This window comes from Neopelma chrysocephalum, unplaced genomic scaffold (assembly GCF_003984885.1).
Source record: "Neopelma chrysocephalum unplaced genomic scaffold, ASM398488v2 Primary Assembly neopelma1_23, whole genome shotgun sequence".
Classification (NCBI taxonomy): Eukaryota; Metazoa; Chordata; class Aves; order Passeriformes; family Pipridae; genus Neopelma; species Neopelma chrysocephalum.
The window spans coordinates 5,738,545-5,762,724 of NW_020897691.1; positions in this window are offsets into that span (position 1 = coordinate 5,738,545).

The following is a 24,180-nucleotide window of genomic DNA, read 5'->3' on the forward strand; positions in this document are numbered from 1 at the left end:
TGATAAATGTGGAGGAAAAGAAAGATGGCTTTTAGAGAATGACCTCAGGAAACAAAATCTGCAAAAAGTAGTTGCTGTGCCTTGTGTGTTTCATCTGTGAATAGCCAGGGAAATAATTGAAATGCGAGTGGGAAATGCATCCATACCTTTGAGTAGAAGAAACTGAATAGTTTTTGGACAGCAGCTGGTTGTTTGGGGCCAGTCTTCTACTGATGCATCCATGGGTTTCTCCATTGAAAAGAGAAAGAAGTCATTGCTGGAAGATAATTTAAATGAAATATTGTAGTGAGTTGACCCTGGCCAGATACCAGGTACCCACTAAAGCCTCTCTCTCACTCTCCCTCTGCAACTGGACAGAGGAGACAGAAAAAAAGCAGCTAAGAATTCATGAGTAGAGATAAGAGCTGGGAGAGGTCAGTGACTGATTACCTTTACAGGCAAAACAAGACTTAAGGTGGGGATAGTACTTATATTTATTACTAACAGGGTCAGAGCTAAAGAGTGAGAAATAAAACAGTCTTATAAACACCTTCCCCCCACCCCTCCTTCCTTCCATGTTCTCCCTCCTCCCCCCTAGCACTGCAGCAGGACAGGGAATGGGGGTTACGGTCAGTTGTTGTTTCTGCCGCTGCCCAGAGAGAGGAGTCCTTCCCCTGCTCCCGTGGGGTCCCTCCCACGGGAGACAGTCCTTGATGGACCTCTCCAACATGAGTCCATCCCTCGGGCAGCAGTTCTTCCCAAACTCCTCCATGGGGTGCAGTCCTTCATGAATGAGCTGTACTGACATGGGTCCCCCACAGGGGCCACAAGTCCTACCCAGGAAAAACCTTCTCCAGCGTGGGCTTCCCTCTCCATGGGCCGCAGGTCTCCAACAGGACCCTGCTCCATCTTGGGTCTCCCACGGGGTCACAGCCTCCTTCATGTGTCCACCTGCTCCAGCATTGGCTCCTCCATGGGCTGCAGGTGGGTCTCTGCACCCCGATGGTCCTCCATGGGCTGCAGGGGCCACAGCTCCAGCTCCTGGAGCACCTCCTCCCCCTCCTTCTGCACTGACCTTGGTGTCTACGTTGTTATTCCCATGTTCTCACTCCGCTCTTCCCTGGCTGGAATTTCTTCTGCGCAACAGTCTTCTTTTCTTAAATATGTTATCACAGAGGCGTTACCATTACTCCTAATTGACTCGGCCTTGGCCAGTGGCAGGAAGTCCATCCTGGAACTGGCTGGCACTGGCTCCATGGAACAGGGGAAGCTTCTAGCAGGTTCTAACAGAAGCCACCCCTGTAGCACCCCCCACTACCAAAACCCAGCCACAGAAACCCACTACAAATATCAAATGTGCAGTAACTCTTTTATTGCCTAGTAGTCCTCATTTTTCTCATTACCTGATCTCCCCTTGGCTTCAGAAGCAAGTATCTTCTGAGGTCAGTCTCCATTACACAGCACTTGGGTTGTTTGTTTTGTTAACTCTTTTCAAGACTTACCTCTTCTTTTTCTTTTTCTTTCTGTGAAATACCTTTACGTTGTATTTGGCCTGATTGCCTTTGGCATTGATTCTGAATGGTACTTGGTCTAGCAGGATGGTCGCATTATTGAATATTCATATAAAGAAGTGATGTTTGTTTCATTAGTTCCCCAACTGACTTTGGGATTCTGGAGTAAACCTATTGTTGCCTTCCAGAATTTTTTCCAGAACGTTTTTATGCACACAATTTCTGAGACTCTCCTTTTCAAATAGGAGAATGAAAAAGTGAAATAACTACTGACAAAAGCCTAGCAGCACTTTCAGTTTGAAAACTCACTTTTATTTAGGAGGACAGTTGTTCAATGCAGGTTAGCTATGCATACAAGGAGATATTTTGCCTTGCTCTTAACAATGGAGGCAGAGATGCCATCATTTTCCCGTGCTCCCTTTGATCTCTGGTGTCACCTGAACATTTCAAATTTCTGCAAGCTCTGCTGTTTTCTGACTGCCATTTCTTTCTGAGGCTGAAAATTCTGCTTAGGCAAAAGCACATTTGAATCTTATGGAAACTTCAGCTTTTTCAGAAGGCAAAGAAGGAGGGCCTGAAAGTCATGTTGAGGGGTCTTGAAAGTAGGAGAGAGAGAAATAGTAGGCAATATAATAAAAGCTTATTCTGACCTTCTTTTTAGCTTGTTTTTAGTTACCTTGACTGGATATAGTCTTGCTTGCCATTGGTCTTATAGACTGGATGCTTGTCTTCTTTGAATCTATGTCACTTTACATGTGTCTATAGGAAAGTAAATTCCATCTTCTAGGTAATCAATCTCAGCTTGTGCTGGTCTATGAGAAATCAATAGAGGTAGTTCATAAATCAAACTAGGGAATAGCTACTCTGAATAGGCATCTCTGAGTTAGTGACCTTAACTTCTCTTTAAAGTCAAAGAAGAAGAGTTTTCCTTTAATATATCCAAAACTGATTAGATGACTCATTCCCTAAAACTATTTATTTCTCTTCAAAGCTTATGAAGAGAACCTAGCTTAGCTTAGCCCAGTTGTAAATGTATGTTGACAGATGCCTTAAGGTCTGGTGAATCCCACTCTTGATAGCTCTAAAGATGCAAAGGGGAGCTGAGGATACTTACAGTTTGTAGGAAGTGCCAAAACCAGATTTAGAACAAGGGAATAGCTGTTGAAATTAGATACAACTGAAAATTCAGCCTTAATTCAGCAAATTGCTAGTAACATCACACTCAGTACTAAAAGAACACGATGTTTCTTGTACTCCATAGGCTTTTTTAGACATGGGAAAAATTCTGATATAGCATAAAATTGCCACAGAAGACTGCATATGGCTGATACCTTATATAGTTTTAAAGGAAATTCCCATGACTCCATTTGACCCTCTTTAAAAAAAAAAAAAACACAATCAGCATCCATATAGTTGTGCATCTGTGTATTAACATGTGCTTTGCATATGATGAAGCTGATGAGTTATGTTAAAATTGGCAGGATGCAACTTAATATCCCCACCAAGGCAGGAGTAAAAATAAGTTGTCTGTAAAATACATGCCTTCACTTTAAACAGACTTGGTTCAGCTATAGCATAAAAAACTCATCAGGGTACTGAATAAAATGGTAATTTCAGTGAATACAGAAAGAGTACCAGAGTGTGGTACCCTTGCTTACTACTTTCTTCTGGGAAATAAACATTGTTGTTTTGCTAGCAACTCATCTCATTTATTCACCTGAGTTTCATACAGTTCAGTTTTAATTCTGCAGAAGGAAAATATTACCATATAAAGGATGGGATCTAAGCTACTGTTTGACTACACTGCAAATCATACTATACCCCAAATAACAGACTTTTTTGTACTTATTGGTTCTTTGTACTTCAGTGAAAAGAGTAAATTACATGAATAGTTCTCTTGATTGATAAACTAGGGCCAGAAGGCCAGAACCTTGCGGAATTGAGTATCTAAGACCCAATCTGACAAGATTCATACCCACAATTAACATCAGGCACTGTGCACAATCCTATTGACATCTCTGGAGAGAGATGCCCAGCATACAGTGAAGATCCTGTAAAAGTCTTTGGCCAGCCAGAGTTTTAAGCTTTCGGGTTGATAAATGTATATTTTAAAAGCAGCACTGAACCTCACAAAGGCTGGATTCTAGTTTCCATTCAGCTCTAGATCAGGTGTTACCTCACCTGAGAAATGAATCATATCCCAGAAGGAAAGTATGCTGTTTGACTAAATTGAGCAAATTGAATGTCTAGGATAAATTATGCTCAAAATACAATAGACACTTCTATAAATGTTTTGAATTTAAGTAGGAATAAATCACACGGAATCAATTGGCCATTTATTTGTTTATTTATTTATTGACAGGATTGTATTTTTGGTAGTGAAGAGTAATCCATACAAGTAATGCAGCACTTCATTGCATTTGACAATTATTTTATTTCTAAATGTTTTACCAAGTCTTCTTGCAGCTGCAAAATTTCTGGCTGAACACTGGGGACACATCTGGTCTCAGCTGCTGCAGTTAGTAGTGTCATTGTCATAAAAGAAAGTGGGCAAGTACACGTTGCCAGTGTCAGGCTCACATTTTGGTATCTTTAATGGCATGGGATCAGAGGAAGGATCCTATCAAGGAAAAGACAAATGTGATTCCAGGTCTTTGTGTAAGAGTTTCCTCCTGGAGAGAAAAAGAGGATCTAATCTCACCTAATGTTAGACAACTGCAGTGTAGGTGTCTGCCTTTGGGATAACCTCCTTCAGAAGTAGAGAGAAAGAGGGGTCTAAGGGTCATAATTGATTTTCCCTGTCCTATCATCTGTCTTGGGATGAGATTGATCACAGCTGCACTTACAAAAGCCTGTTTCTCCATTGACTACAGGGAGACCTTGAAGGATAGTTGAGGTGTGCATGTCTACACTGCAATACTCCACAGTTAAGGGAGGTGAATACTACCACTGCACCTCTTGTCCCAGGACCCTTCCCTATCCCTGCTACTGAGTAAGATAGCAATGTTCATCCGCTATGAAGTACTTTCCTACAATTTTCCCAGTCCTTCTGCTGAATTTTCTCTAGCCAGCAGGTGACATGAAAAAATGCTTTCAAGAGGCCCAGTTTGAATCAGGTACATAACTTAAAGCCAGGCATATATTTAAATTACCTGTTGAAGTGATATCTCATTGATTTAGATATGACTTATCCACCTTTAAGCAGACTGTGGAACAAAACACTCAGACTCCAACCTATCAAACACTCATATATATTAAATACTGCATTGTAGGTAGAATGATTTCAAATTGTTACAAGCAGGAAGTGGACGGTAGTTTTATCTATTACTATGGAGAAACTGTTGGAACCAATTGTCCAAAGCCTTTGTTGTAACCACATTACACTATTATTTTCTCTGAAGGTGGTAATGAGGATGAATAAGACAATAATGCAAACCCCTTTGAAAATGAAAAATAACACATAAGATCATTGATTCTGTGCCCTTTATTTTAGCCTTTGCAACCAGGGATCTTAATCTTCTTTCTCTTCTTTCCAGTAGCCTGTCTCTTTGCACCCTTAGATTTATTATTTCCTCAAGTTCATAAATATCATGCAAGTGATAAGGATTGTAAGAGAAAAATCACTCTATCAGGTGAGTTTACATCATTCCTCCTTGTTACCCTTGTGTTCAATTATTTTCATCCTTAATGGTCTTGTTTTCCCTGTATATAAATCAAGCTACACAGACATATAAAATTAAGTATAGGAGAATAAGCTGTTTGCTTTATTGCCTCATGAGGATAGGATACAGAGGTATTTGGTGCTACTAGAATCCAGGGAAAAGTACCTGAAAAAGAGTTACCTTTTTGTGCAAAATTTTCTTGATACTGTTTGAGCCTTCTAAGCTACATCTTTAAAAAGAAAGTCAGTGTGATCGTGTTGCTGTTGTATTGGCGTGCATATTAGTGGGTATCTTGAACATGCCAGGGGAAGCTGACAGATATTAGTCAAAATTCCTTAACTTCTATGTCTCTTTCCCATCAAAATACTTGCCTTTTAAAAGGTCCTCATGTTTCACACCAGTAAGACTTCCTATTTTGAGCTACAATTATTTTGCTATGGCATTTTTCATAAGAAACTTAATGGGCAATACTGGAGAGAAAGGACATCTTAATTTATCCTTTTTACACATGAGTTTTCTACTCAGTAAGTTGAGTTGGAGTGTAAAGTTCTGCTTTTGGGGTAAGTGCATATGATTGCTTAAAAGAGCTGGCAGGTTTTCCTACTCCTTTCCATTTTACCGAGTGGAATGGTGTTTCAAACAGCCTGAAAACTGTTGGTATGCTTCCCAGTTCACTCGTTTGAACAGCCTGATGGTGTTGCCTACTCATTTGATTGTAAGCTTTTCCTGACCCATTTCCTTTTCTTGTGCATTTAAAAGCACTAAAAAGAGCAGGATCCTGATTCTGGTAGAGGCCCTCGGGCATTGCTACATTAAAATCACAATAAATGTTCAACTGCTGCAATCCTTCAGGCTACAACAGAGTAGGTCATGTATTTGAACCGAGGTAGGAAATGTTAAACTACACATTGATTTGGAAATGGTATTTGATAGTCTCAAAACATAAGACTGTGTTTCAACTGCTATAAGTCATACCTTTTTTTAGGTCAATGAGTCTCATACTGATTTAACTATTACTATCCATTTGGATAGTAACGGCAGCTAAACATTTTTCTACTACAGATGATGCCTCTTCTACATGATTTGAAAAGGACCAAAGCTTAGAAGGAAGGAAGGGCAGAGAAGATAAAATAACATAGGCATGAGAAATCAAAGCACGCATCTCAGAAGGAAAACATGTTGAAGCTGGAGGACTCAAGATTTGTGCTCAGGTTTGGGACAGTCTAATTAGAGGAAGACAAAAGCATAACTGTTTAACTTTGTGCAAATCATTGGATATTTTGTATACAGAGATCTTGACAGCAGCACTAAAAGAATATTTATTTGATTTTTAAGAAATTAATGCTTTTTTGCATTGTTAGGGCCAAACTATCATTGCATGCAGTTCTGTTGGGAAGCTCTTTCAGCTTTGTCACTCACTGGCTTTGATTTGCCTTCTTTGGTTTGTTTATTTAAATTCTTCAATTTTCCTTTTTCTGCTTGTGCTTCCTGGTCCGTGATACTGATCTTTTATTCATACACAGAAAGCTGTGACACTGGCCACATGGGTGCAGGCTTCCATGTTCCATCCTAGCATTTTGGTTTTGGTCACCACTTTCCATTATCCACACACCCCTGTCCTCTTAAGTGACCATTTGACAGTGCCAGGGAGCACCCATTGTGACAGTAGTTTCTGCATCTTGACCACCTACCTACTTTGTATTGGATTAACACTACCAGTTTATTTAGGGCAGAGCTTCATATAGGCACACAGCAGTAAAAATATGTTCAGTTTATTTTTCTGGAGCTGTGACACTGGATAAAATAATCTGTAAGCCCATACAGTCATCCATACGGTCCTCCTTTGATAGAGAGGTGCTGGTACAGTCAGCACCTGGGAGGCTGACTTTCACTGTTCTCTCTCCATACTTCACTGCTCTGATTATTTACTAGAGTTTTGTGGATAAAACACTGAACTGAGATCCAAGAGAGACAAAGTAACTCCTGCCTCAGCCATAGATGTTCCTTCTGATCTTGGAGAAGTTGTCAGTGTCTCTGTTGCGAGCAAGAACTCTACCCTGACTTACAGGAGTGTTCACAGAGGGTAACTTGTTTCCAGAAAATAGATCCTGCTGAAATTGTGTATTGGTTGAGGTGCAGGAGGCAACAAATAAGAGCGAAGGCAGAAAAACTGCTATAAGAGAGAAGATGAACACAAAGGCCCAAGTCAACCAGGCTACATCACTTGGTTTTGTAAAGATAAATTAATTAATTCTTATGAGGTGCTGAGATATTTAAAATCCATAGAAAACCCCAAATATAAATACACTGAATAATGGAATATCTACTTGCACTTCTATGAAAATCCCTACCAGTTTTGGTAGTTCCTTTTTTTTTCCATTTTTTTTTTTTTAACTAAACCTTGTGCTTACCGAAAAAAATTTTAATCTGCAGAATTACACAGTGCAATATTCAGAGATGGAAAAAAAAAGATTAAATTTAAATAAACCTCAGGATTAAATTTTTGGCTATAAAACAGACTGAGGTGAAACTTAATTGCATCCTTGGAAGCTAATCTAATGGCCATTTGCAGTGTGAGGCACATTAGAGAATTTTTCCCATTCACAGCTTTTTTTTCTAATATATATTCAAATGAAAGAGCAACTTCTCACTTTAGAAATGCATCTAGAAATAAATAAATCCTATTTCACCAGTGCAATAACAGAGCAAGGTCTGGGGAGTGAGGAGTTACACTTGCAGTTCTCCATTTGCTGCTTTTGAAGGTGTCACCTTTGCACAAAGCATCAATCTGTTCCACACTGCAGAGGCCAGACTGGCCTTTGCTACCTGCAAAACACACCATGCTTCTGATGATCCCCCATTTCTGCACTAATCAAAGTTCTTGGCACTGACTTCTTTAATTGCACATGAAATCTGAATTAAAATGGATGCCTCATTAGTTCCAATTTGACTGATTTAGCCTACAACAGGATTCCCTCGATTTTTGAAAGCGCTCAATGTCCTTTAGGGTCTTAAATGAATGAGTCATTTTTCCACAAGCACTCTTCAATTAGAAAGCACAGTGATGGGGTGAGGGTTGTCTGCACTTTTCTGAACATCCAGCTAGAGACATACGTGAAAAAAGTCGTCTTCCTGACTGATGAGGAAAGCAACTCCACTCACATACTTAGTTTATACTTTTGATGGTGTTTCTGGGAGGTGATGTACATAGCGTGGCATGCTAATGAGTGGCATCAGTAACTTAGCTCTGAGGCTCTGCAAATGTGCCGAAGTTTTTGTAGCATAAACAGATTCTGCAGGTGGATGCCTGGCTGTGAAGAACTTTTCAAAAGTGCTCTGAAGGCAAGAATAGGTTCATACTGCCATACCACAAGCCAGTGCTCTTACACTAAGTGAGGACTTAGTGTATGTCTTCAGCCTCCATAACTCAAGGAACCAAGGATGGAATAAAAGGCAATGAAGAAAGAGGCCCTTATTCACCCAGCAACCTGCAGGGGGGAAGCAAAGAAAGCAGGACTGGGGCATGCCCATGTAGATGTAGGTGTCGAAGTGATGCCAGGGACTCCCTGATTTCATTATGCTCTGCTGTGCTGAGGAGCAAATGGGTTCAACCTTTCTCTCCCACCTTCCCCCCTTATTTCCCTCCTTCTCCTGCCCCCTTTTACTTATTCTCACAAGCTGCTTCCTCCCTCTGCTTGTACCCTCATCTGCTAAAGATCTGCTTGCCTCATCATTTCATCTCTTGGCAATTCTGTGTGAACAACACAGTTACCAGAAGACAAACACAAAATTTGGACTTAAAAAGTGCTCACTGGGTTTGTACTCCGTGCCCATGAACTCTTGTTGTAGTGCCATTGCAGCTTGTCACCCCAGTGAGCAGAATTAAGCAGGGAATGTGAAGATCATCCCTCCTCTACTCTCAGCAGCTGTGTTTGCAGAGAGCTAGAACATGTCCACTTTTTTCCTGCTTTTATTTCTTGATAATGTATGATAATCCCATCTGCCCCATGCTTTATTTCTCTGTATTGAAGGAAATTACCATTGTTTATGAATTCCAATTTGCAGAGACAAAAGAGCCGAATCCAAAGGACTTCTTTAGAGAAATCAACATTTTCGTCAAAGGACAAGGGAAATGATCAGACAAATAATCTGTCTCACTCCATCATGTCCATTTTGCCTTGAGAAGATCAGATAATCACACATACTTACCTTTGACTTCAAACTGGGCTAAGATCTTAATATCTATTGGCTTGTTTTAGGTTGAGAGTAATTAATTTCTTTGTTGTCATACAAAATAAACTCTAAATTCTTACTGAAAGTCTTACTGAAGGTAGAAAGAAGTCCTAACGTTTCTGGGCAAATCTGATCAGAGGAAATGAGAGCAACACAGTTAAAAAAAAAAAAAGAAAAGAAAACAATCAAGGAGCCTCTCTTTAGAGTTACCAATCCCACTTGGATAAGATTGCATTTTACTTAGATATGTGAATGTTCCTCTTTTGCACTGATACCTTTTTTTTTTTTTCCAAAAAGTGTTGATCTCCAAGTAGCTCCATCTGAAACATTGGAAATATCTTTGTCCTATAGTGAGAAAGAACTTCATCTTCATGGGAACGGGTGGCTTATAGCCCATGAGCACCTCTCACCTAGAACAGATAAGCCTACTGCACTTATTCCTTTTATTTCTGTCCTGATGATGCTAGCATGAAAATTCCATGCATTGGGGTTTTTTTAGTGAAAAGAGGCCAGTTTTAATTGTCATCTTAAATATAGCTGCAAATTCCAGCTGAACATTTGAATACCTGTTTGAGACCTGTTTTCGTAAGTGAAGAAAATTTCACAGCCTTTATTTCTACTGTTTCGACACTTTCTTTTGTGAAAGTATCAGTCTCTGACTTGTAGTATATTATTGCGATGACACCAACACCTGTATATTGGTGCTATTAACACTTCTATTTCATGTCCTCTAGATAAAGGCTGGCTCTTGGAAATCCTTCATTTGAGTTATTTGCCTCAGGATGTGCCTGCAAGGCAAAGATAAATAAACCATACGATTTCTGGCTTTTTAAAGTTGAAATTAAAATCTTAGTTGTCTTTATATGTGACACATTCCATGCACACCAATTTTCAGTCGAAACTGCATTTGTTATAGGTGTTATTTAGCGTGTGGTGTTGCTTGAGAGACACAGAAGACTAGAATAGTTCCTATTAAATTCCTGCAGGAAATTCCTCTTTAAAATAAAAGAATCAGTTCAGATTGTAGCAGTGGGTACAGAATTTGGCAATGGCACTTTCTGGCTGACTAGCTCTATGAATTTGTGGTCTGTCAGCCAGAACTGGGAGGGAGAAGTTGAAAGGCAGTCATGAGATTCATTGGCATTTTCCCCACTAAAATGGCACAATCATACATAAGAGTATATATTATTACTGCTCAATACAAGCAGCTGTCCTGGAGGGGAGCAGAAGAAATGCCCTTGCTGCAGAACTTCCAAACAGGGAAGAATTTCTCAGTCTCTCTAGGACACTATGTGAACTATAGCAACAGAAGTTGTCTTAAAAGCTAATTAAAAAGAAAAAAGTTTGGATTTCACTGAGCATGTTGCTTTAAATGGTCGTTTTAATCTGACATGAACTTGTGCTGCCATATGGGCTGCCATGGGGTCATGTTTCACCTTGTAACCCTTACTAACTACCTGTGCCTGCTGATGCCTCCTTTGTGGTGACATGAACGTTGATATGATTCATGATGAATCAGGTGAGAGAACAGATGGAATGGAAAAGTGCCTCACCTGAAAGTATGATCTGCCGGGTCACTTGCATGTGCTTGCCCAACACTGGTGTTGGTACAAGGGAGGCACCGAGAGCAAGGAGACAGATAAAGAAACTGACTGGCCTTGGCCTTGGTTCTGCATTACAGAGAATAAAGAAAGTGTGTCTCTGTCACAAATATCAGAAAGAGTTTAACTGGTCCTGCTGCAGAGAGCAGTTTGAGTACAAGCTTGGTTTGTATAGTCAGAAGAGTGGGTGAGGAAGAGTCAAGGATCCTCAAGTCCTGATTCTCGTGCCAGTTCATGACTCAGATACACAGAGGTGTACCAAGATCAACAGCAAGCTCAGACCTTGTCATGATGCTCATCATGATTCTCACTAAGTGCTTAGTTCAGTCTGAATCAGAAGCAACTCTTTCATAGTCAGCAGTTATGCTATCATAAAGCCATCATGACAGGAAAATCAAGTCTTATGTTGATAATTATCCAGTTTTTTTACTTTGAGCATTCCCAACCATTTTAGCAATGCTTTCCACATCTTCCCCACGTCTTATCTTGTCTGGCAGATTGAGGTGGTTTGATTTTCCCCTGACACCAACCATTGGTCTCAACATTGCTTTTGTGGCTTTGTTTGAGGAGCAGAGGGCTGCCAGTGCTGCGAGATGGGTTGGCATCCTCCCCCATGTGTAGCCCATGAGAATAGACAGATGATGCCCTAACCATGATACGGACAAGGAGGCCTGGTACTCACTCCTCTGCCCTGACAGGCATTCCAGTGAAAGTCTCTAATGTCCTCTCATCTGAGTTGTCCTTTTGAACTCCAATTCCATGAGTTTGAAAATGGTTTCTGTACTAATTAGTTGCTTCTCTTGAAATTTTCAAATCAAACAATTGACAACAAACACACATGCAAACAGAAAGGCATCTGTGCTTATTCATTGCCATTAATAATTTTTTAAAAAAATATCCTGGGTAGACTGCAGTTTATGAACCTACATAATGTACCATAAAAAGAGGATAAAGTAGGAGTCCTAGTATAAATCTCTTTTGCAGAAAAGTACATTCCTTCAGGCTGAGAGCTGCTGAACTGGCAAGTTTTGATAAGCTTGCATCCAGAATTTTTTTTTATATATGTCTTCCTCTTTCCATAGTGCTGGTTGTGAAGTTTATTTAACAAAATGTAGCATATACACATTATTCTCCACTCCTTGCAGCCTCCTGTCAAAAGAGTCAGTGTTCATCTCAGAAAATTCAGAGGTGCATAATCGGAGTTGCTATGGGGTTTTTGGTCAACTTTTTTGAGAGTTCATTGAACAAATTTTTTTTTACCTGGAGGAATCATCAGATGCAACATAGCAGATGTCCAGATATTAGTGTCATCTGCTGCTTTGCCTCAGAATGCTTTAGAGACAAAATACAGTGCCTAGCTTTTTCTTAATTTTTCTTTTCCTTTTTTGGGCAGCTTAAGCCACATGAGAAGATTGTACCCACCATAGCTTCCCGTTGCTGCCAGAAGACCGAAAAAGAAAAGCTGAAGCTAAATTTGGGTGTGCTCGCTCTTTTAGAATACATTTTCTTTCTCAATTCAAGCATAGATTCTAAAGCATATCTGTGAATCACATTTAAAAGCATCAGCGTGGCCATTTCAAAGCATTAGCTGCTTAACAAATTCAAAGCAGATTGACGTGTTTCCCTATGCTAAAGCAGTTTAACTGACTTGTTAATTTTAATTTCCAGACAGAAGCCTCTTACCTCTAGAGCCTGATGGATCTGATTTTGATGCCCTCAAGTCAGTAATAATTTTCCCTCCATATACTAACATACCATTAAGGTTGAATAAGAGTATCACCATCAAGCCTTATGTAAACTCGTTTCAGGCTCACTCAGTACATTTTATTCTGTGCTCTCCTCATTCTCATTTCTCTATTCCCCTTTGATTTTCTGATAGCCCTGTCAGTTGTTTGAACAGTAGATCCTGTCCTCTAGAACAGCTTTCTGTTACTGCTCTTTGCCTTTCCAAATCATTACAGACGGGGTCTTATAGTAGCGAAACATCTTGTCAGTCAGGTATACATTTAGGTACTATTAGAGAAGCAACACCTGATAGTTTTACATCACCTTGAGGTTCTTCAGTGCTGGCTGGTGTTCCAGCATCCAGACCCTACAGATGTGAAGCTGGTAGAGAGCTGCAGGAGGTTGCTTATGCAGTTGCACTATGATAGAAATAAAAATAGCCAAGAAACTATTGTAGGTACTGAAAACAACATAACGTAAAAAAAAAAAAAAGCCAGCACAGAGCTGGTCTGCTGCCTAGAGCCACAGGAAACTTCACTGGGTAGAGCAATGTGTCTCAGCAGCTTTGTGCAGCTTTCTGTGCCTAGCCCTCCTTCTGCAGAGAAGATCCTTCCTGGATCCCAACACTGCAGTCTGAGAGAGAGAGGAAACAAGGTGAGGCGCGGAGACATGTGTTAAGTTCTCAGCTGTATCAGGGATTTACTTGTCACCTTAAATATGTCCTTTACTTATCTTCTGTTACTATTTTCATCTGTAAAATAGGGAGAACATGTTTCAGCTCCTCATATAATAATTGTGAAAGTAAATCCAAGAAAACATTCAAATGCTATTATAAGTCTTATATATAAAAATACTTATGATTAAATATATTATGAGTAATAATGCCAGTAATGCAATTTATGAATGTGGTGAAGCAGAAGTTCCTATTTCTAAAGAGGGCAAAGCTTATAGGACAAGACCCCTGCCGGCCCGTCTTGGGGAGATGCTCTTTGCTTAAGAGTCCTTGCACTGCCCTGCCTTGGGCCAACTTGTGAGTAAGGCTGGCCATTTTGTTTGGCTTCCTCAGGAGCAACCCGTGCAGAAAAGGGTGCTGGCTCACACTTTTTCTTCACCAGTGTGCAAAGCAAATGGGCACCTGGGTTGTCACATTGCATCCAGTGAAATGAACTGTGTTCAAGGAGCTAGACAGAGATGGTAGAGCTAAACCTGGGTTAACCAGGGTGAGCCTCAGTTTGCATGAGGAAAGACAGATCTGCTCAGGAGTATTTAGGAGTATGCACAGCAGCATTATCTCATGTTACTATGTCTTCATTATTTCAACAGTGGCCTGTTTCAACCGGCTGTAAGACAGCACTTCATGAGGCATTAGGCATAATTAAAATTACATTTCAACTGCCAAAACAAACAGTCAGACTAAATGCATTTTCCTTTCCTTTCCTTTTTTTTTTTTTTTGAGCTGTCTTTGTTCCTTTACTGAGTGGTACAGTGGCCCTTCAGAACAGTTTTCCCAATCCTTCTCAAGTTTGGAGTAACCTGAAGTAAAGAACGTGTGATCATTTCTCCATTTTCTGGGCTTGGCTCCATCCACAATAAGAGCAGATGCAAAATGAGGTGGGAGTTCCTGTTTGGGGAAGAGTGAAAGGCACAGTGCAAAAACAAAAGCCAATTTACAGCTTTTCTATAACTCACCATGGAGTGACGTTGTTTTGACAGGTGAGAGGCAGTATAGCTCACTGTATTGAGGAAGATATTTCTGAGTAGCGAGAATATCCCTTTGTAATGTGTGTGTGAAAAAGAAAGTAGGCCAGAGAAAGAAACAGTTCTCTCCTAGTACAGTCATTCTTGCTCAACAAAACTTAGAAGATAGTATCTACAGAAATACCGGCCTTTCAAAAGCAGCAATAATTAGGAGATTACCTGAATGTCACTACCTCATTTACTGAATCTGTGGAAAACTATCTGGAAACTTGATCCACATGCTTGCTCATTTTTGGCTTTTATGCTAAAAGTAATTACATTACCAACCAACCAGTAAAACAGGCAAAACCCCATGGTGAATGCTACCATTCCACTGATCTATTTAATGGATGAATGACCTTTCCATTTCATCTGCATCTGACTTGTAAAATAGAGTAAAAGCAGAAAAAACATGAAAAAAGGGGATGGAGATGTTTGCATTGTTCTGTGAGGGACCACGCACTTTTGACGAAGTTTGCATTGATAAATGCATGTGACTAAATATAGCCCTGCATGGACCTCTGTGCCCTGAAAGCAGCACAGCTCTGTGATTGTTACCCTACTAGAATTCCACAGACCTACCCCTCAGCAGGGCTTGCTATTTTGGGTACTGCACTGCACTGCTTGGCTGGCACACCTCCTGTGCTGGCTCTTCGGCAGCCTCCCCAAGTTTACACCAACTCCATGGTGATTTGTAAATGTACCCAAACTCTGAACCAGTGTGACATTTTTCATGCAGGGAAGAGTAGAGAAAGACCTATAATGTCTAGTGTTTGAAAGCTGTGTACCTTACATCTCTTTCCTTTTCTGTCTACAAGCCTCTTGCTATATGGCTCCAATAGAAAACGCACTGAGGAAAACTAAAAGATTCCTACAACATCAATAAGCTTTCAAACAGGCCAAAAGAGCAAGGTTATGTGGTTGTCTGGCTGCTCCAGTTCTCTGATGTGCACAGTGGCAGGCTGTCAAATGCAATAATTCACATAAAATAAGCTTCTAGAATAAAATGGAACAAGCAAAAGGAACAATTTATAAAACTGAGGGGGGAAAAAAAAAACCCACCACTTGATTTGTTCTTAAGTTCTCAATTACACAAGTAAAGATCAAGTAGCTACAACTGAAAGTATCAAGGCTCAACTGAGACCTTGTGTGTCTGTCATAACCCTCCTGTGGTGCCCCACCACTGTGATCAACCAGCCCAGAGAACCTCTTCTCCAGCCCTGACAGAGTGAGCATGTCTCCTAGTGACTGGATAATTTTTCACACTCTAGCCACCTGAGTAGCTGTGGGTAGCAGAGCTGCTCCAGCTGACACCAGCTGACTTCTGTAACGTTCCCTCTTGGGTTGACTAACTTGGACTTTTACTGTTCAAGCCTGTTGTTGCCTCTGCTCAGAAAGTCTATCCAGAAAAGGCATACAACTGAGCAAAGCTGCTGTTGCCCTTGCTCTCCTGGGGTGCCAAGCCTTGCTGCCGGAGTAGTGCAAAGAACTCATTGGTGTGCAACAAAATCAGGTCTGAATCACTTATAACTTAAGCACAAAGAAGCTGGAGGGTATTTGCAATGTTTCTTCTGTGGCCTGCTCATTTCTGAAGCAAAGTACTCAGTGAATTCACAAGTTTTAATGCAGTGTCAGAAGGACGTAATGGTAGTATATTACTCCAAGTGCCAAGTGAAGTTATAGCAGAAAAACAAACCTCACCGGACTGTTAGATGTCTCATGATAGATGAGTCAGAAACTCTTTGTTTCCTGCTATAGTGTTACCAATTTAGCAAGCTGCAAAACGAGAAAATGAAGCTGTGGATGACAAAGAAGAGATAATTTGTGAAAAATGCCCACAGTTTGTGGGGTAGATGAAAGACAAGATACAACAATAAAAAAATACCAGGAGACACACTATATGGGTACAGGGAGTGTCCAGGTTCCTCAAGCATTTACAAAACTAAAATCGAAGTTATCATTCTTTCCAATAGTTTTCAGTGAGCAGAAGCAGATGCCTTCTCCAAAGATCACTAGTAGATACATCAGATATAAGCAATGTCCGGCACCAAATTAAAGACAAGCATTGAGGCTTTAGTGATCCTCAGTGTGCATACTTAATAAATTCTGGTTGGAGAAAGTGTTTTCTGCTAGGAAAGTGTAGAAAACAGTGCTATCAGTGGGATGACACAGCACGGAATGAAAGCAGAAGTTCAGAGGTTATTAGGAGGCCCAGGTTCAAGAATATTTACGTTTGCTTCTCTCGTGTGAGCCAGATTTACCAGTGAAATGCGTTTCATGTGTGCATTATCCAAGAAAGGCTTCATTATCTACCACATAACCCCAAAGATAAAGAGTTAAATACTGCTTTGAGCCATGTGTGAACCATCAAAAGTAAGTGAATTTGCATTTTGATTACACTAGATAGAGTTCGGTGAACTAAAACTATAAGGTTTGTGAATCCTCATGTGAATTAAAATGTTCCGTATTTCCACTCCAAATGGTGGTCAGCAGAGCAATGCTATATAATAGGCCCACAATATAAATTGAGATTGTTTTCTGTTATTGTGCTGTTTCAAACAGAATGCTTTAAAATGAGAATTGAGAGATGTGAGGTAAAATGGAGCTTAGATTCTAATGGCACAATTTGAAAAGTAATGGAAACAGTTCAATAGCAACTTAACAAAGATCCTTGCTTGAGGAAGGCATCTCCCTGTGGGTCTTGACAGTATGGCTTCTACATTCTCCTGTATTTCAGGAAGGAATTTAGAACGAGCTCAGGGGGAAAACAATTCAGAGAAAAGCCATGAGACTTATTATGGGAAATGAAAACCAGATCATAGTGAAAAACTCTCATTGCTCTATCTATCTCCTTTATAAAAGAACTTAGTGAAGAGTAACAGAGATACTGTCTGTACGTACCAGCCATGAGCACACAGCATGAATGAACTTTTCAGTAAAGTGGACAAAAGTATAACAAGATACATTAACTGAAAGGCAGACAGTTCAAACTAGCAATAAGGCACATTTTTAACAGTGAAAGTAACTGAAACAATATACCAAGGACTTCAGTGAATTTTCCATTAGTGAGAATATGTATAGAATCACTGGAAATTTTTCTGGAAGACACCTAGTTGAAACAAAAATTAATTCATGGAAGTTCAATGTCATGTCATATATGGTAGGTCAGACTAGATTATCAAAAATGGTCCTTTAGAGCTTTAAAGTCTTAAGAATTAATGGAACATTGAAAAGGTATTAAGAAATTTTCTTCCAGTAGAATGTCCTTAACAAAGATCAATTTCTCTATTAATGGATTTTTCATACTTTTCAGCACTGTCTTAGGCCTTTCCCAAATAAATTAGTTTGGTGTAGTGGGGTCAATAGTGATTTCATAGTGCCTTCTCTTTTTCAGCCTGCCTCAGTTATTGAAAGAACTATCTAGTATAAATAAATACAATCTTCTATTCCATTTGAGAAACAACCCACCCAATTATATCTCATTACAGCATCTTAAAATGGAAGTTTAACAAATATAGTAAAACTGCCAACTAAGAAATACCAAAATTTTAAAACTTCTTAAAAAATTAGCTCTGAACATTTTTCTATCAAGAGCTAAGTATTTTTATCAAATAATTTTGTTTACAGTTTCTAATTTCAGATTTTTCTGAGTTAGTCAAGTGCAAAAGTTCTGGTCAGGCCATGTGGAAAATAATCTTTACATGCTTTAATAGCTCTGCTGATTTTCTTTCATCTTTCAAAACTTGTCATGTGCTAATACCAAGTCTGGAAAATGTCAGTCCCAGAAAACAAGCCTGTCAAATTAATAGCAACAAAAAACCAAAAAAAACAAAAAAGAAAAAAAAAAAGAAAAAGAAAAAAAAAAAGGAGCGGTCATGTTAAAAACTGAACTCAGTGATAATTGTAATGGAATTTTGGTGCATATTTTCAGTTTGCCTGACCTAAGATGCAGACATTAAGAGACCTGCCAGCAGAAGTTGCCCTGGAGATGTGCTGAAGCAGCCTGTCTTTTGATGCCTAGACTGTCATTTCTCCCTGGCTGACTTCATTCACACACCTCATCATGCCAATTTCCTCCAGTCCTTTCCCCTCCCTTCTCAGCAGTTTGATGTTGCAACCTATTTACAGTGAAGAGGTTCCCTTACTGGTTGAACTTTCTGTTACCTGGCAGAAGAAATTCCTTGGAAATGAATACAGTCTCAGTATCTGTGAAACAGCTAAGTGATTAGAGATGTCCTTTCAAGAGAGTGAAGGTTTCTGATAAAGACCACAGCAGCCTTTTGCCAGAAGTGCAGAAGAGTACCGATGCCATAAAAAACTATGGAAGATATTTTGCAAGTAGAAACTGAGCATCTGTGTTAGATATTGGTTAATATTGCCCCAGTCCCAGTGAAATGTGGTGTATGCAATGGCTGCAAATTTCATAGGCTTTATGCAAGTCTGCCCACACTGCTGCAGGTGGCTTATATGTTACCCAGCATGACAAGGCATAAAGAATTCAGACTGGGAATATCCATGGTACAGTGAGATCAGCTGTGCAAGAAGAAAACACCTTTTTTCCTGCTTCTGTCTGCCTCTCTTCTTTCTCATCTACACTCTTGAGGTTTTGTGTCCCCTGAAAGACCCTCAGGTGGAAACTGTGGTAGAAAGGTATGGAGCCACAGTCTTGTCTCACTGCCACTAGAAAGAAGCCACTTGGTGACTTTCTGATGGCTCCTCAGCAGAAACAGAACCTGCAGCTGCCTTGCTCTACCATAGTCTTATCCTTGGAGATACATCCACTCCCAGGACACCCTGCTTCTGCTTTCTTTTACATTCAGCTAGAGTGAACCTAACTTATTGTCTGAAGTGCATTTCAGTGAAAAAAAAAATAAAATGGCCTGTCACAAGTGAAATACTTCAGGAATATTAGTGAAATATTTTGGACTCAAAAGAATGGCTTCTTGCCACAGTGAATGAAGGCCAAAACGTCTGTGAATCTCATTTCAGCATCTAGCATAAAAGCTGTCAGCCTGGTTATAGTAAAGATGATAATATTATGTTGTTTAATCTTATCTAGATATGTCCCCTCCAGTGGTTTCCTGCTGGTAAACCACAGAGAAGAGAGGCAGTAGTAAGTAAACTAGAGGAAGTGAGATGAAATATAGTATGCTCCTTTGGTTAATAAGGGATTCATGTGAAGGATATTGCTAATTAAAACCAATAGTATTTTCCACCATCTGGGCTTTCAAAATCAGTTTCAGAGGATACAAAGAATGTTTTGTTTCACTGAATTGCTCCTATCTTAGGAAAGCCACTGGGATGAAATATTAGTATTGCAGTTAACTGTGCTTGTGCTTTAAGAACAACATGTGAAATAGGCACTTTACAGAGTGTAGGTACATAGTTTCACCCACACAAGGTTCAAATGAAAAGGCAGCTTGGTCTTAGAAGAACAAAATCCACCCTCAACCTACTTTGAGGTACAAGAAACTGCCAAATTGTAGTGGTTACTGGTATAGGAGCTCTTGCGTCCCCAGGCTATGCGTGTGTGGCTCCAGGGCTGCTGAATCTACAGAAGCATGGAGTCTGGGGATTTACCTGCAGCACTGACCTTTGCACTAGCCTGTGGATAGCATGGTGATTCACTGTGTGTGAAGACAGTGACTGCCTTGCTGCTGCTACTCACAGCTTTCCTCTGGTGTGACCAGAGGGAGCTGAAGTTGCTGCAAAGATCTAGCCAGAATTCCCTTACAGAGCACCTCACCTCATTAACTGCATCAGGACACACTGAGCAATGTCAGCAAAAAGATTTGCAAGTGATATGACATCTTTATGCATTGGTGAGATCTTGTGCTCAGCACTCACTTACTTCATCTGGATTCTAGGCTTGTGCCCAAGACTGAGGAAACAAACCTAAACTTTCTTCAGCTTGCCTATTTGTAAGCGCCTTGTGTCAGCAAAACGAGCCTCATCATGTGGCTACAGAATGTATTCTCCACCTCCTGCACCACTTCCAAGGATCCCACTCAGACCTGCTTCCCTAACAAAGAATGGAAAATCCACTTTTTTTGTTAGAGTTGTCTTTATGTTTTTGGAAACAGTTTGTAGGTGATGTTGGAATAATTCCTTGCGTATTAACGTTGTCTGAAGACTAGCTTCAAATGTGGCTGAGCTAGATACTTTGAAAGTAAGTATATACAGGAGAAGTGAAGAAAAGATACTAAAGGAAAAAGCTGGAACCCGTCTTAATCAGAGCTGCCCAACCTGTGGCCTGTGGAATGTCTTATGTATAATTTCGCTTGTATGTTATTTGGACTGCAGCTGAACTGTTGTAATATGCATACCACAATATGCATCCATATTGTCAAAGGCTGAACTGTCCTCTGTGACTTATCCCAAATCTGTGGCAAGTGAGTGTCCTTCAATAGATAATTCAAATAAAATACATGCATACTGGAAGAGTTAGAAGCTGAAGGGAAAGTCAGTTTCCTCCTTTCTTCCCACCCTTTTCAATTATATGTGTATTGGGTTTTAGTTTGGGCAACGGATTCCTCTTGCTTCATTTGCTCTTGTGTGCTTGAGGCTTGAATATCCCTTTATTAATGCAAGAAGCTCCTATTTACCTCTTTTCACCTGTGTTTTGATTTCTGGCCCTTGTTATTCTCTTGTTGACTCCCTGAGGGTACACAGATGGTAGCCTGGAAGCCAAAATGAATGATACTGGAGGAGTGAGAGAGTGAGAAGGAAAAAAAGTAAGAGAGAAAGAAAAGATAAGAAAGTAAAAAAAAAAAACAAAAAACCCCCTGTGATCATAGTGAAATTCCAGACTGTCCTAACAGCAAAACCCTAGTACATATCAGTGTGTTGGATTTTGTCAAGATGCAGGTAATAATTATTTTTGGGAATGCAACCTAAACAATATCTAGTGTGTTGGCTGTAAATGTTTAGACCTGTTAAGTAAGGTGTCACAGTTCCATCACAGAGTACATTCTGTCAGCTGAGAAATAATTTCTTCTATTCAAATAATTTCTTCTGTTCTTTAATGGTGTACATCAGCCTTGGAGGTACCATACAGCAGAATGCCTAAAAATTTCTCACATCCAAATTAAGCCCGTTCAGACAGAATAGTATGCAGAGGGCTGAATTCACCCTATGTGCAGGAAGGAGTTAATCTCACCACTGCAGTCGGTAGAGACTGAGTAGCATTTTTTCAGAGGATAAGGAAATGCCATGACTTACAGATAAGTTGTCAGGTTTTTTTAAGCATAGTGTTCTTTAGGATAGTAGGTGAAACACCGAAATAGTCTTGGAAGAAGCTGATTTGCATCCAAAGTGCTTTATAAAACGAGCCTTTAAAAGAAAACAGAGTAAGTATATGCAAATATTGTTCTTAGCATACAAAATATTACAGCTGTGTTAGCTATTAGTATAGTGCGCTACCACCTTCCTAAGTTTGCACATGAAACGTAGCTAAGCTTATAAAAGAACCATTTAGCTTCACTGACGGTGCGGGCAGCAGAAAATCAGCCGCATCAGCGGTGGGTCGGGCGCTACACGGGCAAGTTTAGCAAAGCGGGGTGAGAGCGGCGGCCCCGCGCTGCTGCCAGAGGACACCTGGCGGCAGCTCTCCCTGAGCCTCGCTCCGTCCTGACGGGGTCTGGAGAGCAACGACTCCGGTCATCCAGCTTTCCTTCGGCGCAAGAGATGCAGCAAGAGGAATGACAGCAAGGAGGGAAAATTCAGCGATTGCTGCAGAGTCTGAACTCCCGAAAGGCAGCCTACCCTCGGAGTGAGAGCGACTTATTGGAACAAGCAGCCAGAGCCTTCCAATACTGAGGACTTTGCCAGCATAGAAATTAGAGGCAAGCACTGGCTACCATATTCTGTGCACGCTTACACTCTCCTGATTCCTTCTGTTTCCATCAACATTTTCTGTCGTACCATCAGAACAGTGAAAAATACACCGCTCCTTTCATTTGTGGTGTTTTTTTCTGAGGCTCTTTGTCAGGACAATAATAATATTATTCCTGTGGTCATGCTTTGGTAGAGAGACAGCCTGCTGCCTAACTGGACTAGTGATTTTGGGTAGAAAAGATAACATTCTAAAATATAGTTTTAACCAAAACAATAACACTCAATCAGGCATCCAAACCCTAACTAGTGAATGTAATGTTTGCTAGTGCTTTTAGAGTAAATGTTGACATCTTTAAGTTTGTTCTAGTAAGTGTGCATGAACCAATGCTTAAATTTATGATTGTGGACCATATTTCTTGATGTAAAGTGTGCATTAAAGGACCAGTTAAGTGCAATAACTCAAATTTTGGCCTGTCCTGGGTGTTTTGGATCTTTGGCATATTTGTGGCAGTTCCTTTCCATTAAAGCCTTCTGCTCTATTTCCATCAAAAGGTAGGCAGTAAGGAGAAGTTTACTAGACAGCAGAATACTTGTAAATGTCAACATTCAGCTGGCTCACCAGAGCTGAGCAAACTGGTACAACCGGAAAGTTACATACCCATGACAGGTAGATACGGGCAGAGGGGGAAGCAAGTGAGAGAGGACTGGAAAAACATAAAAGAATCCTGAATTGTTTCTGTAGGATTCTGTAGGAGTAGACTTTATTCCAGAGATATTGCAGGCCTCGTAATTTGGGGTAGCAAATGGGAGCAGCCACATCAGTTCTGATAACATCTTCTATTTTGCAACCTCTATGTAGAAATGAGCCCTATGATTAAAGATATGGTTCTTTACAAAACTAGCTCGCAGAGTAAAAATAGGGAAATTCAAATTCTGAAACCAGCCTTTGGCTTGCTTACCAGAACACATGGAGGAGGTGGAGGAAATGTGGATACCTAGCCATGGCTTATTTGGCAGGCAAACTAAACCTGCTCAGGGCTGCACAACACAGAGGGAAAGCACCATGCTCCTGATCACGTGCAACTTAAGAGTGGTACAGAGGAGACAGAGCACGCAATCCCAAGGACTCCACTACCATGTGTTTCATCGCTATTAGGTATTTCCACTTTAAAGCTGTGGTTAAAGCACAGGCACTGCAGGGATGCGGACACAGCATCCCCGCCGTAAGCCCGGAGGGTCTTAGATGGGCATTCGCTGAGAGAATGCAGAGCCTGGCAGGATGACACAGAGTCCAGGTCACTTCGCTGCTCACCACTCCCTGGCTTCCCGTGGGAAGGAGCCGGGGGGCTCAAGGGCCCCGGGGCGGCAGAGAGGCAGGGGCCGGGGGCCCGGGGCTGAGAGGCGTTGTCCAGGGTCTTGAAAGCGAAGAGGAGCGCCCGTGCAGGGCAGGAGGAGGGGCAGGTGCCACGGCGCTCCGCCTCGGCTCCGCTCCGCCGGGGCTCACCTGGGCACGAGGGGCTGGGAGACCCGATCCCGCTGAAGGACCGGGCGCTCAGCAGCTCGTTGCGGAGAGGGCCCCTCCCGAGGCCCCCTCGCTCTCTGCCTCGCTCCGTCCTTCACCCCACCTGTTGCTCGCTTCTCATCCCAAACGGCCGCCTCTCCCGGAGCGCCCCGGGATCCCCTCCCGCGCCGCACCGGGCCAAGGGCGGGGGCGAGGGGGCGGTGTCCCGGCGGGGGGCGGGGCCTGGGCCTTGCGGGGAGCGCGACAGCGCGAGCGGCCAATGCGGAGCTGACGCTCCCCCGGGGCCGCGCCGGCCCAGCCAATGGGGGCGGGGCCGGCGGCAGGGGCGGGGCCTGCGGGCGCGCGGGGGCCGGCGCGCGCGGATGCGAGTGTCG